At 41.7% G+C, this 15,432-nt stretch overlaps 1 long non-coding RNA gene across 5 annotated transcripts; it reads right to left on the reverse strand.

Moving 5' to 3' along the window:
* Nucleotides 1-10,469: 10,469 nt before the first annotated feature.
* LOC115549559 (uncharacterized) lies at nucleotides 10,470-14,005 on the reverse strand. Of its 5 annotated transcripts, none has more exons than XR_003977787.1 (6): nucleotides 13,981-14,005; nucleotides 13,632-13,670; nucleotides 13,170-13,250; nucleotides 12,920-13,075; nucleotides 12,721-12,813; nucleotides 10,470-11,865 (listed from the first exon to the last, which is right to left on the reverse strand). It is a non-coding gene; the product is annotated as an uncharacterized LOC115549559 (long non-coding RNA). The 5 variants fall into 5 exon arrangements; XR_003977789.1 differs by having other exon boundaries at nucleotides 13,628-13,670; nucleotides 13,981-13,997; XR_003977786.1 differs by having other exon boundaries at nucleotides 13,170-13,670; nucleotides 13,981-13,994.
* Between the last annotated feature and the right edge of the window lie 1,427 nt (nucleotides 14,006-15,432).

The following is a 15,432-nucleotide window of genomic DNA, read 5'->3' on the forward strand; positions in this document are numbered from 1 at the left end:
GTGATAGAGCTTAGATCGGGTTTGATTAAATAATCTCTGATATAAATAACAATAATCGGGTTGAATAACTTCACATGGTGTGTCTGGTGTGTTTCCAGCATTCGTAGTGTTGATCAGCAGAGAAATAGTCCGCCAAGACGTTGAGGTTGCTTTGCATCCAGAGACTCTGTCCATGCAAGTGAACGGAGCGTTCCCTCTTCGTCATAACTATCAAACCAAACATCCTTCACATTCACCGAGCGAACATTATGAAAGTAAAATGCACATTTCTCGCTAAAAATGTTTCCATAAACGCATTTAATGGCGTAACCATGTTACTATTTCCACCCAGAATGAAGATAGTTGTCGGCCGTGGCTGTGCTGGAGTCCGAGGTAGGAAACCCAAACGCCGCCGTGTTTGGGTGATAGAGTTTAGATCGGGTTAGATTAAATAATCTCTGATATAAATAACAATAATCGGGTTAAATAACTTCACATGGTGTGTCTGGTGTGTTTCCAGCATTCGTAGTGTTGATCAGCAGAGATATAGTCCGCCAAGACGTTGAGGTTGCTTAGCAACCAGAGACTCTGTCCATGCAAGTGAACGGAGCGTTCCCTCTTCGTCATAACTATCAAACCAAACATCCTTCACATTCACCGAGCGAACATTATGAAAGTAAAATGCACATTTCTCGCTAAAAATGTTTCCATAAACGCATTTAATAGCGTAACTATGTTACTATTTCCACCCAGAATAAAGAAAGCGCCACGCGTTGGAGCGTTGAAAGTTCACATTTCTGAACTCCGGGCGTTGGTGCGTTGGGCGCGTTACTGCGTTTACGTGCGTAATTACGTGCGTCTGACGCGCCTAACGCCCATAACGCGACGCTTCAACGCATGTAACGCGTCTACGCGCCTATACCAATGGTTCCCTATGCAAAAATGCCGAGTTTGGACGCCCCTTACGCGAGTAACACGGTTGGTGTGGCCGTACCGTAATGGTGCGGCCACACCAACCGCGTTACTCGCGTTGGACAATATGGCAAGCCATCCCCGCCAGAAAGCGGCATCATTTAGACGCGTATCACCTTCATTACGCCGTAAAATACGCGCGTAAAATGTAGAAAAACGGCGTATTTTACGCCGTCATGCGCAAAAAAGCGCCGCTTTTTACGCCGCAATTGAGCCTTTCAAGAGCGCGCGTAAAAAGCGCCGTTTTGAACATCAAAACGCGCGTAAAATACGGCGCTTTTGTGCACATCACAACGCCGTAAAATACGGCGTTCCTCTAGTATGCTAATAATGTCCGCCCTTCTTTTCTCTCAGCCAATGCATTTGAAGTGTTTGCGCCCAATCGCTGAACAAGAGAAGCAGACCAAATCAGTTCAGCCAGCACAGATCTGTTTTGAGGAGTTCTCCTCTCATTTGTTGTTAGTTGTAGAGTCATATAGATATATATTAGTAAATCCAGTTACAACAGTGTGGTCACCGTGGCCGTGGCCCAATCGATAGAGACGCTTGCTCTGCAGGCAAGAGGTTGTTTTAAAAAATAAATAAAAATACATTTGCGTCCTCGGCAGCCAGTCAGTTTCGTTCTAGGTGCTGGTCTCCGCCAGGGCTGTGCCTTGTCACCAATCCTGTTTGTGATATACATGGACAGGATATCGAGGCGTAGTCGTGGTGGGGAGGGGTTGCAGTTCGGTGGTCTGAGGATCTCGTCACTGCTTTTTGCAGAAGATGTGGTCCTCATTGGATCATCATCGGCCTGTGACCTTCAGCACTCACTGGATCGGCTGGCGGCCGAGTGTGAAGCGGCTGGGATGAGGATCAGCACCGCTAAATCTGAGGCCATGACTCTTAGCAGGAAACCGGTAGTAAATTAGTCCTTAGCCCAAGTGAAGGAGTTCAAGTATACTCGGGGTCTTGTTCGCGAGTGAGGGTAGGCCTACTATGGAGCGTGAGATTGGCTGGAGAATCGGAGCAGCGGGGGCGGTATTGCGTTCGTTTTACCGCACCGTTGTTACGAAAAGAGAGCTGAGCCGCAAGGCAAAGCTCTCGATCTACCGGTCGATCTTCGTTCCTATCCTCACCTATGGTCATGAGGGTTGGGTGATGACCGAAAGGACCGGATCGTGGGTATAAAGCGGCCGAGATGAGTTTTCTCAGAAGGGTGGCTGGCGTCTCCCTTAGGGATAGGTTGAGAAGCTCAGCCATCCGTGAGGAACTCGGATTAGAGCCGCTGCTCCTTTACTTGGAAAGGAGTCAGCTGAGGTGGTTCGGGTATCTGGTAAGGATGCCCACTGGGCGCCTTCCTTGGGAGGTGTTTCAGGCACGTCCAGTGGGAAGGGGGGGACCTCGGGGAAGACCCAGGACTAGGTGGAGAGATTATATCTCAACACTGGCCTGGGAACGCCTCGGGATCCCCCCGTCAGAGCTGGTCAATGTGGCCCGGGAAAGGGAAGTCTGGAGCCCCCTGCTTGAGCTGCTCCCCCCGCGACCCGACCCCGGATAAGCGGACGAAGATGAGATGAGATGAATAAAAATACATATAAAGACGTTTCAAACGTTCCATCGAGTCTCTCGCATTCTACAATGGCCAGCTTTATTGTTTCCCATGGGAGCCGGCGACTAGTCTGCGAGTGGACTATCTGAAACTAAATCGGATACTAGAATTCTTCTTTGAAGGTTGTGCTCCACACAGAACCTCCTCACCGTCATAAGGGAGCACATCGGGGCACTAGATTGCTTTAGAGCGGTATACTGATCGCGTCGTGTGTATTTCCAGTGTCAAATAGCCTAGTTCACGAATAAAATCACCATGAGGTTCAAGTGCGGCCATAACTAAGGCTAAATATAATTAGACAGTCTAATGCTGGTTAAGGTGGTTGGCTCTTTTTTCTTCGCTGCGTTCTGCCTTCTGGTGTAGCCTATAACTATGCATGTATCTATTTTTGTTTTTCTGTTTCGGGTTTAAAAAACCAACACACAAAACACAGAAACACAAATGCCGTTTATTTGTTTATCCCTATTGCCCTTTTTCAGTTTCAAAACCAAATCAGAAAAAACTAAAAAAAATCCTGTTAATTGTTTTTTCTGATTTTGTTTTAAATCGGAATATTCAAAGAACGAACCATACACGGATTCTCCTACTCCTCCTATATTCTATCACTTTACTGACACACACAATGTGTGGCAGTAAAGTGACAAGATCATTCCATAGACAAAAATCTTTCCATACAACTAATTTAATTTTGGATAGTCATTGCACAGCTGTAACCGAGTATTCTCATTATAGCCTAGTTGTATCCTAGTTTTGCATATTTATACATTGCATCCTATTTTCATATTTCATGTGGCATCTGTATTTTTATGTAGGCTACAGCATCTGTATTTTAAATGTAGCTTATATCTTCTTTTTACATTTTACCTTTTGCTGAGGTGGGCGCTGTATTAGCCTACTGTATAGGCTGTCTGTATTTCTGTAAGAGTTATTTGTATTGTGTAACCTGCTGGATTATGAAAGTTAGTTTGGGGTAAATAAAGTGTCTGTCTGTCTGTCTGTCTGGGGGAAAATGCCGTGAAAAATGTACGCACGGTGCGTTCAGGATTAGGACTGATATTATGTTGGCATAGGCCTAATCAATCGGGTTTTAATATTTGAAGCATTCATATCAGTCTATTATTTTCGTAGGCTACTCTGCTGTTGGCCTTGATGGGGAGATATTTTTTTGCTTCCATGCACAAATAGTTGAATCCAACAACATTCCTGCGTCTCCAGAGCCCATTTAAGCACCGTGTCAGACTCAGTAGACTGTTTACAAGCCTCTGAACGTTGTTAGAGCATGGCTCCCCAGTTCATCAGTGTCTCTCTCTATGGCTCCCTCTCACTCCTTTCCACTGTGTATTTATATTGATTGAACAAGAGAGGATGTTACGATAACTCCGCGAAAATAAAGGCTCCATGGCTGTAATAATTTAAATATAATTAACTTATAAAGCGTGTAACAAGACACCTAGATGATCTGGCTGGCTGACTAAAAAGGCACTGAATTTGGAACTTATAACACAGGAGGTCTGGCTTGAGGACTAAAAAGCATTGCGATCATAAAAGCGTGACCATCTGACAAAAGCACAAATCTGACAATAAATGGATTCGATCCGACAACCTCTTCCCTACATAGCAAGCGTCTCTATCGATTGGACCACGGTTAACACAACGTCAAAACTGCATTAAAGGGACTCTTACCTTTGTTGCATTTTTACACTTTTTTTGGATAAGGTTAAATTGGTATTAATAAGGTAATAACACTCTAATATGCAAGACAGACCAACCAGGAGTAAAAACAAACAATTATTTTACTCTCATAATATTTAGTGAAAACTTCAACCAATAAAATTCTTCGGACCGAATGACCTTATTGGCCGACAGACCTGTCTGTTTGCTGCATGGATATATAAGGTTTTCCGTCTGCTTCTTGTGGCGCATTCGGGCCCGCGTCATCAAGGCGCGTCCTCAACTAGAGGGTTTGTTTTGATTCCACGGCAGACAGTAGCGAGTAGCGACCGTAGCGACTGACGATGGCAGACCAAAGTGGTCCACGGCGTACTGAAACTGCACCATTCAGTCCGATTAGGGGACTCATCTCGGACTCAGACTCACAGAGTTACCCTCCTCTGGAGCCTCAGGAAGACCTCCAGACTGTTGGCCACCAACTGCACCATTCAGTCCGACAAGGGGACCCGATTCGGCCTCAGAAGCCAAGTGGTCCCGCTCCCCTGGATGATTCTCAGGACCTCCAGACCGTTGGCAACCAACCGCACCACTCAGTCCGATTAGGGGACCCGTTTCGGACTCAGACGCGAAGTTGTCCCGCTACTCTGGAGCTCCGGGAAGACCTGACCGTTGGCACCCAACCGCACCACTCAGTCCGATACGGGACCCATTTCGGACTCAGACGCGATGTTGTCCCGCTACTCTGGAGCTACAGGAAGACCTCCAGACCGTTGGCACCCAACCGCACCACTCAGTCCGATTACGGGACCCATTTCGAACTCAGACGCGACGTTGTCCCGCTACTCTGGAGCTACAGGAAGACCTCCAGACCGTTGGCACCCAACCGCACCACTCAGTCCGATTACGGGACCCATTTCGGACTCAGACGCGACGTTGTCCCGCTACTCTGGAGCTACAGGAAAACCTCCAGAGCGTTGGCACCCAACCGCACCATTCAGTCCGATTAGGGGACCCATTTCGGTCTCAGACGCTACGTTGTCCCGCTACTCTGTTTGTAATGCTCATACACCTTTCTTATACTCAGTGGGACCACTGTCCTTCAACATGGGGCCTCAAAACGGTATCACACGAAGCCCATAAAAATTACAGTGAGCCACCTGCTAAATTTCTTGTTTACTAGACCCCTGGTAGATATTATGACCCCTGGGAGTCTAAACATAACCCATGGGAGTCTAAACATAACCCATGGGAGTCTAGAACTTTTGTACTGTAGCGACCCTGGGACAGTTAAATAGTTTGTGTGTTATGTGTTACATTATATTTCGTTGTCCGCTATGCCAGTTGTTCTATGTGCATGTATTGTAATGTTCTTCTTGTCAATCAGCGTGGGGGCGAATCATTAGGTCAGCTGGGGGAGGGCCTTGGAAGAACAGGAGGGTGGGGGCCTGCACGCGAGTGAGACCGTGTTGGGGGTTGCCGGGGTAACCGGGGTTTGTTTTGTGTCGGTTTTCTGCCGTTGGTTACAATGTTACGGGTTTCAGTGACCTGGTTTTGGTTCATTAAAACTACCTTCAACTACTAATGACTCGACATCATTATGTCACCGGCGAGGTCGTTACAGTACTCTAAAAAATAACGCTTAGTTTTGTACTAATAACGCTTGTACTAAATAACGCTTAGGGGGTGGGGCATTGGAGGAAGGCGGGATGATTTGAATATGCTGTAATTCTCAAATGCAACAAAGGTCAGAGTCCCTTTAACTAATATCTATATCTATATGAATATGACGCTACAACTAACGCCAAATGAGAGGAGATCTGTGTTGAACTGATTTGGTCTGCTTGTCTTGTTCAGCGATTGGGCGCAAACACTTCAAATGCATTGGCTGAGAGAAAAGAAGGGCGGACATTATTAGCATACTAGAGAAACGCCGTATTTTACGGCGTTGTGATGTGCACAAAAGCGCCGTATTTTACGCGCGGTTTGATGTTCAAAACGGCGCTTTTTACGCGCGCTCTTGAAAGGCTCAATTGCGGCGTAAAAAGCGGCGCTTTTTTGCGCATGACGGCGTATTGTTTTTCTACATTTTACGTGCGTATTTTACGGCGTAATGAAGGTGATACGCGTCTAAATGATGCCGCTTTCTGGCGGGGATGGCTTGCCATAGGACAACGCGAGTAACGCGCCTAACCTGACGCTTGACCAGTGTGTGGTGGTTCAACGCTTCCAACGCGTCAACGCGCCAACGCAGCTAGATGAGTCCATGTCTATGCAAGTGAACGGAGCGTTCCCTTATGAGGGGCCGTTTAGGACATAACTAATTGAGACACTCTCACACACATACCTATGAAACACTTACACTCACTACTGAAACGCTCACACACTCACTACTGAAACACTCACGCATACATACATACTCTTCTGAAACACTTACACATACATATGAGAAACATATGAGGGGCCGTCTGGGACAGAATTCATACTTGGTCTTACACACACTATTATACTCTCTCACATACACTATTATACTCTCTCACATACACTATTATACTCTCTCACATACACTACTACTCTCTCTCACATACACTACTATACTCTCTTACATACACTACTATACTCTCTTACATACACTACTATACCCTCTCACATACACTACTATTCTCTCTCACATACACTACTATACTCTCTCACATACACGACTATACACTCTCATACTTACATGTAAAAGGAGTTTAATAGTTTGAATGAAACGGAAGTGAGTTTGAATGAAACGGAAGTGAGTTTGAATGAAACGGAAGTGAGTTTGAAATGTTCATAAGAGTCCGCAGAAATCGAATATCAATATTATTTTAGTGTAATTACATTGTGTATATGCACAAGCCATCTTATACAAAGCAGCCGAAAAATAGAAAACCGAAACGCTAATATGTTTTTTTTTAGAAAACTGCGATTCAGGGTTTGAATTATGCTATTGTCGTCTGATTCATTGAATCCGCTGTGTTTGCCAGGGTCTCAGGGTCTTCCGACTCTGGGGAAGAGCCTGCTAGTTTACGCACACCCCTTGCGCATTTGTTCTCTCAACCACACGTGAGACGTTGTTTGACATGCTGGATATCGTCAGAAAGGTATTTTCATTGGCTATTATGATATCTAAGGCCCGTCCCCGACCCTTGCTGTCTGCTGGTGTACCTGTCAATCAAAGTATACACGCACCGTTTTGATAGTGATCGCCTCATTGGCTTGTAAGGCTTGTAAACAAGGAAGTATTGGTTTTACAGACATGTGGGAGGGCTCTATGTCACTGTGAGACCCTGGCAAACACAGCGGATTCAATGAATCAGACGACAATAGCAGAATTCTAACCCTGAATCGCAGTTTTCTAAAAAAAAACATAGTAGCGTTTCGGTTTTCTATTTTTCGGCTGCTTTGTATAAGATGGCTTGTGCATATACACAATGTAATTACACTAAAATAATATTGATATTCGATTTCTGCGGACTCTTATGAACATTTCAAACTCACTTTCGTTTCATTCAAACTCACTTCCGTTTCATTCAAACTCACTTCCGTTTCATTCAAACTCACTTCCGTTTCATTCAAACTATTAAGCTCCTTTTACATGTAAGTATGAGAGTGTATAGTCGTGTATGTGAGAGAGTATAGTAGTGTATGTAAGAGGGTATAGTAGTATGTGTAAGAGGGTATAATAGTGTATGTAAGAGAGTATAGTAGAGAGTATAGTTGTGTATGTAAGAGAGTATAGTAGTGTATGTAAGAGAGTATAGTAGTGTATGTAAGAGAGTATAGTAGTGTATGTAAGAGAGTATAGTAGTGTATGTAAGAGAGTGTACTAGTATGTGTAAGAGAGTATAGTAGTGTATGTAAGAGAGTATAGTAGTGTATGTAAGAGAGTATAGTAGTGTATGTAAGAGAGTATAGTAGTATGTGTAAGAGAGTTTGAATGAAACGGAAGTGAGTTTGAATGAAACGGGAAAAGTTTGAATGAAACGGAAGTGAGTTTGAATGAAACGGGAAAGTTTGAATGAAACGGAAGTGAGTTTGAATGAAACGGAAGTGAGTTTGAATGAAACGGAAGTGAGTTTGAATGAAACGGAAGTGAGTTTGAAATGTTCATAAGAGTCCGCAGAAATCGAATATCAATATTATTTTAGTGTAATTACATTGTGTATATGCACAAGCCATCTTATACAAAGCAGCCGAAAAAAAGAAAACCGAAACGCTATTATGTTTTATTTTTTAGAAAACTGCGATTCAGCGTTAGAATTCTGCTATTGTCTCTGATTCATTGAATCCGCTGTGTTTGCCAGGGTCTCACGGTGACATAGAGCCCTCCCACATGTCTCTAAGACCAATACTTCCTTGTTTACAAGCCTTACAAGCCAATGAGGCGATCACTATCAAAACGGTGCGTGTATACTTTGATTGACAGCTACACCAGCAGACAGCAAGGGTCGGGGACGGGCCTTAGATATCCTAATAGCCAATGAAAATACCTTTCTGTCGATATCCAGCATGTCAAACAACGTCTCACGTGTGGTTGAGAAAACAAATGCGCAAGGGGTGTGCGTAAACTAGCAGGCTCTTCCCCAGAGTCGGAAGACCCTGAGACCCTGGCACACACAGCGGATTCAATGAATCAGACGACAATAGCAGATTTCAAACCCTGAATCGCAGAAAAAAAAACATAGTAGCGTTTCGGTTTTCTATTTTTCGGCTGCTTTGTATAAGATGGCTTGTGCATATACACAATGTAATTACACTAAAATAATATTGATATTCGATTTCTGCGGACTCTTATGAACATTTCAAACTCACTTCCGTTTCATTCAAACTCACTTCCGCTTCATTCAAACTATTAAACTCCTTTTACATGTAAGTATGAGAGTGTATAGTCGTGTATGTGAGAGAGTATAGTAGTGTATGTGAGAGAGAATAGTAGTGTATGTGAGAGGGTATAGTAGTTTATGTAAGAGAGTATAGTAGTGTATGTAAGAGAGTATAGTAGTGTATGTAAGAGAATATAGTAGTGTATGTGAGAGAGAGTAGTAGTGTATGTGAGAGAGTATAATAGTGTATGTGAGAGAGTATAATAGTGTATGTGAGAGAGTATAATAGTGTGTGTAAGACCAAGTATGAATTCTGTCCCAGACAGCCCCTCATAGAAACACACACGCATACATACATACCTCTGTGGCATATACACATACATATGAAATGCTCACATTCATACAAGTGAAACATTTATACGTATCTATCTGAAAAACCCATGCAAGCACATATTTGTATAAATGTTTCAAATGTATGAATACGTTTTTCAGTTATATGTATGTATGCTCTTACATGAGGATGTGCAAGCGTTTCAGAAGAGTATGTATGTATGTGTGAGTGTTTCAGTAGTGACGGTGAGAGCGTTTCAATAGTGAATGTAAGAGTGTTTCATAGGTATGTGTGCATGAAATTCCAAGGTCAAGGTCGGCATTTAAACCGGAAGGCGGGAACAAAGAGTGCCGGTTTCTAAGCCAACGGTGAAGAGTGTGACATTTCAGTCACGCTCTTCACCGTTGGCTTAGATTGGCTGAAATGTCACGCTCTTCACCGTTGGCTTAGAAACCGGCACTCTTTGTTCCCGCCTTCCGGTTTAAATGCCGACCTTGACCTTGGAATTTCATGCACACATACCTATGAAACACTCTTACATTCACTATTGAAACGCTCTCACCGTCACTACTGAAATTATTGGTATGAATACTACATGTGAAACGCTTGCACATCCTCATGTAAGAGCATACATACATATAACTGAAAAACGTACACTGTAAAAAAAAAAAACTTAAAAAAACCGTAATATTCTGGCAGCTGGGGTGCCAGAAAAATACTGTGAAATAACAGATAATTTCTTTCTCGTAAAAATACGGTTAATTTCCATAATTAAAATACAGTTTAAAGTTGTAATTTTAACAAGATTTTGCCTTATTTTCATGTTGTTTTTAATGTTTAATTAGAAACATTCACATTTTAAAACAGTTTAAAGTTGTAATTTTAACAAGATTTTGCCTTATTTTCATGTTGTTTTTAATGTTTAATTAGAAACATTCACATTTTAAAACAGTTTAAAGTTGTAATTTTAACAAGATTTTGCCTTATTTTCATGTTGTTTTTAATGTTTAATTAGAAACATTCACATTTTAAAACGATGAAATTACCTAGAAATATGGTAAATAAATGTTGTGTTACGAATAATACTGATTAAATGGACAGAAATTTGCTGTTCTTAGCTGGTTTTTAATGGAAAAAGGTTGTAAAATAATTTATATTTGATGTAATATAACAGTATATAGACAGAAAATAATGTGATTCATCTTTCAAAACATGTAAAAAAAAAGTTGAAAAAGTATGAGACTAAATGTTTAGTCTCATACTTACTGCTCAAGTAAGTATGAGACTAAATAAGGCACAAATAACCAACTTTCTATTGTATTTCTTTCAAATACTACATTTAACACTGAAATCCCAAAGCTTGAAATCCCAATACAACATTTAACACTGAAATCCCATTACTTTGGTCGATTAAAATGAAATAAAATAAAATAGCACAGCCAGTGTTAGGCATGTAAAACTTAGAGCTGACTCTGGAGAATGCTTGTCCTGCCTACAAATTGCATGTCCATAGGTCCTTGGTTTACAGAGGCTGAGCACTAACAAAGGATTTATAGCACATAAGTACGGACAGGTAGTGCATCATGAGATATTCACTGATTTTGACAACAAGAATTCCCCTTAATCGCTGACTCCACCTTCAAATAGCAATAGTTTGGACATTTTTGGAAAACACTAGACATTTTTAACACTGAAATCCCAAAACATGTTAGGTTGCATTATGTTTTTTTTTACTTTGCATAAAATTCTAATAAAATAATAAAATAAAAAAGTACTGCCAGTGTTTTGAATGAATCACCGCACAACAAACAATGAGTAGACCTAGACAAACATCATTAATACTACGAAAAATGTAATTCTTCCAAGAATCTAAGTACTGCCAAAAGAATGAAGGAAAAACTAAAGCTGCATGAGTGCATGTCAAAAGACAAGTGCATTCACAGAGCAAACATAGTCCATGGCAACTGCTCATTCAGCAGCTCTATTACTTTAAGAGAAAACAGCAAATCCGAGTCACATTTTGGGAACGCATGAGCTCCAGAGAAAACATTCATTTGATAGTACAGTAGACATGCTGTATGTAAATACTGCAAGAACAAGAACAAAGAACCGCAAAGTTGCATGTGTACAGTCCAGAATCAAGTCAATGAGCAGGGTTAGGACAACAGCTCACTCAGTCTGTTTTTGAGAACTTGGGCTTTCTTTGAGAGCGTGGTGCCGTCCAGCTCCATCACAACTTTTTGGCGCACTTCAAACATGTTCTTTAGCTCAGGAGGGTAGTTGAGGTTCAATACATACATTAGGCCAAACAATATGGCAGCAGCTAATGCAGTGTTGTCCAGTCCTTGCATTATCTGCAGGCCTTCCAGGACAATCCCCACGTCCTCTGGACCACTGGTTGCATCATTTTTCACGACAAATATTCCCACCGTGGTGTCCTCAATCGATTCTTTGATGGCGGCTTCGTCTTCTGCCTGAACAGTGAAATCACAAATAAATCGGAGTCAGAAAAAACAAAAATCATATTTACAATGGAATTATAATGAAAGTGCTATTTAAAAGATTTTTTCATTTTAAATAATTTAAGGTAGTCTGTGAGCCTCTCCTTTTCTCTTTGTTAAACTTAAATGCAGACTGTACATGTTTCAAATTAAAATGTCTATATAGTGTTGTGCCGATAAAACACGAGAGGGTTCATTTTATAGTCAAGTTTTAACTTGGATAAATCACTCACCTGTGTGTCATGTAATGGAAGCAAAAATTAAACTAACCAGACCTTAAGGTCGAGCAACCAATATAAATGTTACTAAACACAACGGAAGTGTGTTGCGTAATTTGCATCAGTACAGTAGCCTAGATCTATTTCATTAAAGGGGACCAATTATGCTTTTTTGACTTTTATGACCTATGAACGTTGTTATAATGATTGATAGTCATGTTTAACCATACTCAAGTGTCAAATAATGACGTACATGCATTTCGACGTATTCCCTGCTGACCGTCTGGGGTGGCTGTGCAGAGCGCTAAACACTCGGGACAACGTTTGCGATTCACTTGTTCACATTTCCGGGAAATCATCTACGTAGAGGCACTCCTGCCACGCCCCCATATGCCTGGTCAAATCTGCCCGCGCACACGCCTCAAGGAAGGTAACCAATCACAACGGAGTTGGGTTGGCAGGAGGGGGGCGGAGAAGTATGGTTAAACATGACTATCAATCATAACAACGTTTATAGGTCATAAAAGTCGAAAAAGCATAATAGGTCCCCTTTAACTACGCATTTTGGTGTTCAAAAAAATATCAAAATCGGTAAAATAACTTCACTCACCACGAACTCCCTGACAAGATTTGCTGGGTCTTCGTTGAGGTACACACACAGCCACTTGAGAACACATTCCCGCCCTGCATCAACGTAATCTTCCTAGGTCATGTAGATTAGAAGAGAAAGACATTTGTTTGGAATCCTTTTTCCTCTATCAAATTTCTCTGTAAATTCAGTATTTTATTTCCCAAAAATTCATTCTTACTTGAGTCATGGGGGCCAAAGTTCTCTCAAGACGCTTGCCTATCTGTCCTCCTCGTTTTTCGAACAGCTTTAGAAGTTTGTCAGATCTTACATCCAGCTGTGTCAGAAATCTGGATTGCAGAGGCATGGTGGTAATGCGCTTAAATTCTGCATTTATCTGAAAATAAAAATAAGACAATCATTTGATTACTTCATTTTCTAATGATCTTATACTTAAAATATATAAATTGGTCTGTATTGGTCTTCCAAACCTAGGGGTGCAACAGAAACTTCCTCTTCCACAAACTCCTCATCCTGGCAATCAGCTGAAGAATCATGTAATGATGGTGATGCTAATGTAGTCGTTAACACAATACCAGGAATAAAATCAGTTAGGTTATGAGGTGTGTGTCGGCTTCTCTTATGAGACATAAACGTTCCATAAATATTGGTTTGAAAAGTACAGCCAACAAACATGTCAGAGACAATTTCATTTCTCCTCAGATGTATGTTGATATTAATAAAGTATTCCCTTTCATTAGATAGACATTTGCATCTACATAAGTGACAGCTGAAAGTAACCAACTCTTTTGGAGTCCGACTAACTTGTGTTGAATGAACTCTACTTTTGTGTACAATTAAGGCATTCCAAGTCTTAAATGTACATGGATAGTGGATGGTGCGCCCAAAATGTGGATGCTTGAGCTTATAATGATTAAGAAGTAAAGACCTACTAGCTACTGCAACGGAACACCCCTTACACTGCCATATCACTGGAAAGAGAGAAAGAGGGAAAAATGTTAGGCCAGCCAACCAAATACATCCATATAGCTTTCCTAAAAGAATAGGTCAACATGCTTCACAGTTACTCTTTATTGTAGTTTATGCAATTCATTGTTCATGGTGCTTTTAAACTGTTGAATGGGGACCTAATAAATCACACAGGAAAGTATATTACTGCAGGCTAATGTTATCACACAGTACCAAAATATTAAGATTAATTGTCATAAATTGACAGCAACATTTTAATACTATTAAGTTTAAATAAGTCAAGTGAATCAAATAAAGCATTTAAATACTCACAATTTCTACAGAGCCTTACTGTCCGTCCACACCAGAAGCGAATTGAGCGACCAAATCGCCGGAAGTCATTCACTTTCTATGGGCAAGAGCGACCAAAGCGACCAAAGCGACCAACGCTACCAGCGGCCAAAGTTGAGCGACCAGAGCGTCAAAAAGAAGTTGAAAACTTTTTAACTTTATGCAAATGACTATTATTCGCTTCAGCGACCAAACACTGACAGCCAATCGGAATGTAGACGCTCTTCGCTTGCGTGGATCCCAGGGAACATCGGCAGGCACTTTGGTTCCTACCTACCTTTATTCACTCACTGAACAAAATGTCGGCTGAAGTATTAATCGCGGCTGTAACTGGGCACCCGGTGTTGTACGAACCCACCCTTTTTCAGTTCAGAGATCGTAACGCCATAGTGGTTTGGATATCAAGTGATGATAAGCGGGAGTATTTATAGGCTACATCTAGAACGTTCGTATTTAAGCGGGAATCATTATAATTTGCTCTACATGCCACCAATCTAACCAACCAATCGCGTGTAGCATGCTTTAAACAATACCAAAAAAGTTTTTGAAATCGTCACATAAACAAACTAATCGACAAGACGAGGCTCACACCTCAGGCTCCGTGAATAGTGGGGAACAGAGGGATAAAAGACAAGAGATATATCCCTTGCATTTATCCCTCTATTCCCCACTATTCACGGAGCCTGAGGTGAATATTTTTTAATTAAATAGTCTAGATAGATAGTCAAGTCTTTATTAATACCAAACGACACAAATCGTCGGGAATCCATTTAGGTGGTTGTTCCACACAGGACAGTAGCCTACAAGACCACACAGAACAAGTCTGACTGGACATACACACAATACACATTAAAACTAGACACGCGTTGATAGATAGATAGACAGAAAGGCCCAGATAGATAGATATGTTCCATTATTTGCCTTGCGGAGCCAACCAGTCCTGTGCACGTAGGCCTATGCAAATTAGCCATGTGCGCTAATGTCTATTTGTTTTGAATGCGACGAATGAGTGCAGATCATGATTTGCAGATCCAGATCAGTGAAACATATTTTAACTACTACAGCACGCAGGGTTTTTTGTTCTCGGTTGTAATTAGCCTACATTTTAGGATTTTTTGTATATTGGGGGGAATCACTGTCCTACTTGTTGTCGAAGCACTTTATCGAACAAGCAAAACCGTCTCGGCAATATGGCCAAGGTGTATGGGAGAGTTCACTATTTGATATGGCTGTCTGTAGGGCCTACTAAACGCATACGGCTCCTTTAAATGCGTCTGCATAATTGAATTGTACGTCATGAGCGACTTGAGCGACCAAAGCGAACAGAAAAATTCGCAGCGAAACTTTGTGAGCGACCAAAGCGTCTTTGACGCTATGGTCGCTCCTGGTGTGGACGTACAGTTAGGAACAATGCTTGAAGCAGAAGCCCGTCTC

The sequence above is a fragment of the Gadus morhua genome, chromosome 8 (assembly GCF_902167405.1).
Source record: "Gadus morhua chromosome 8, gadMor3.0, whole genome shotgun sequence".
In the NCBI taxonomy this organism is placed as follows: Eukaryota; Metazoa; Chordata; class Actinopteri; order Gadiformes; family Gadidae; genus Gadus; species Gadus morhua.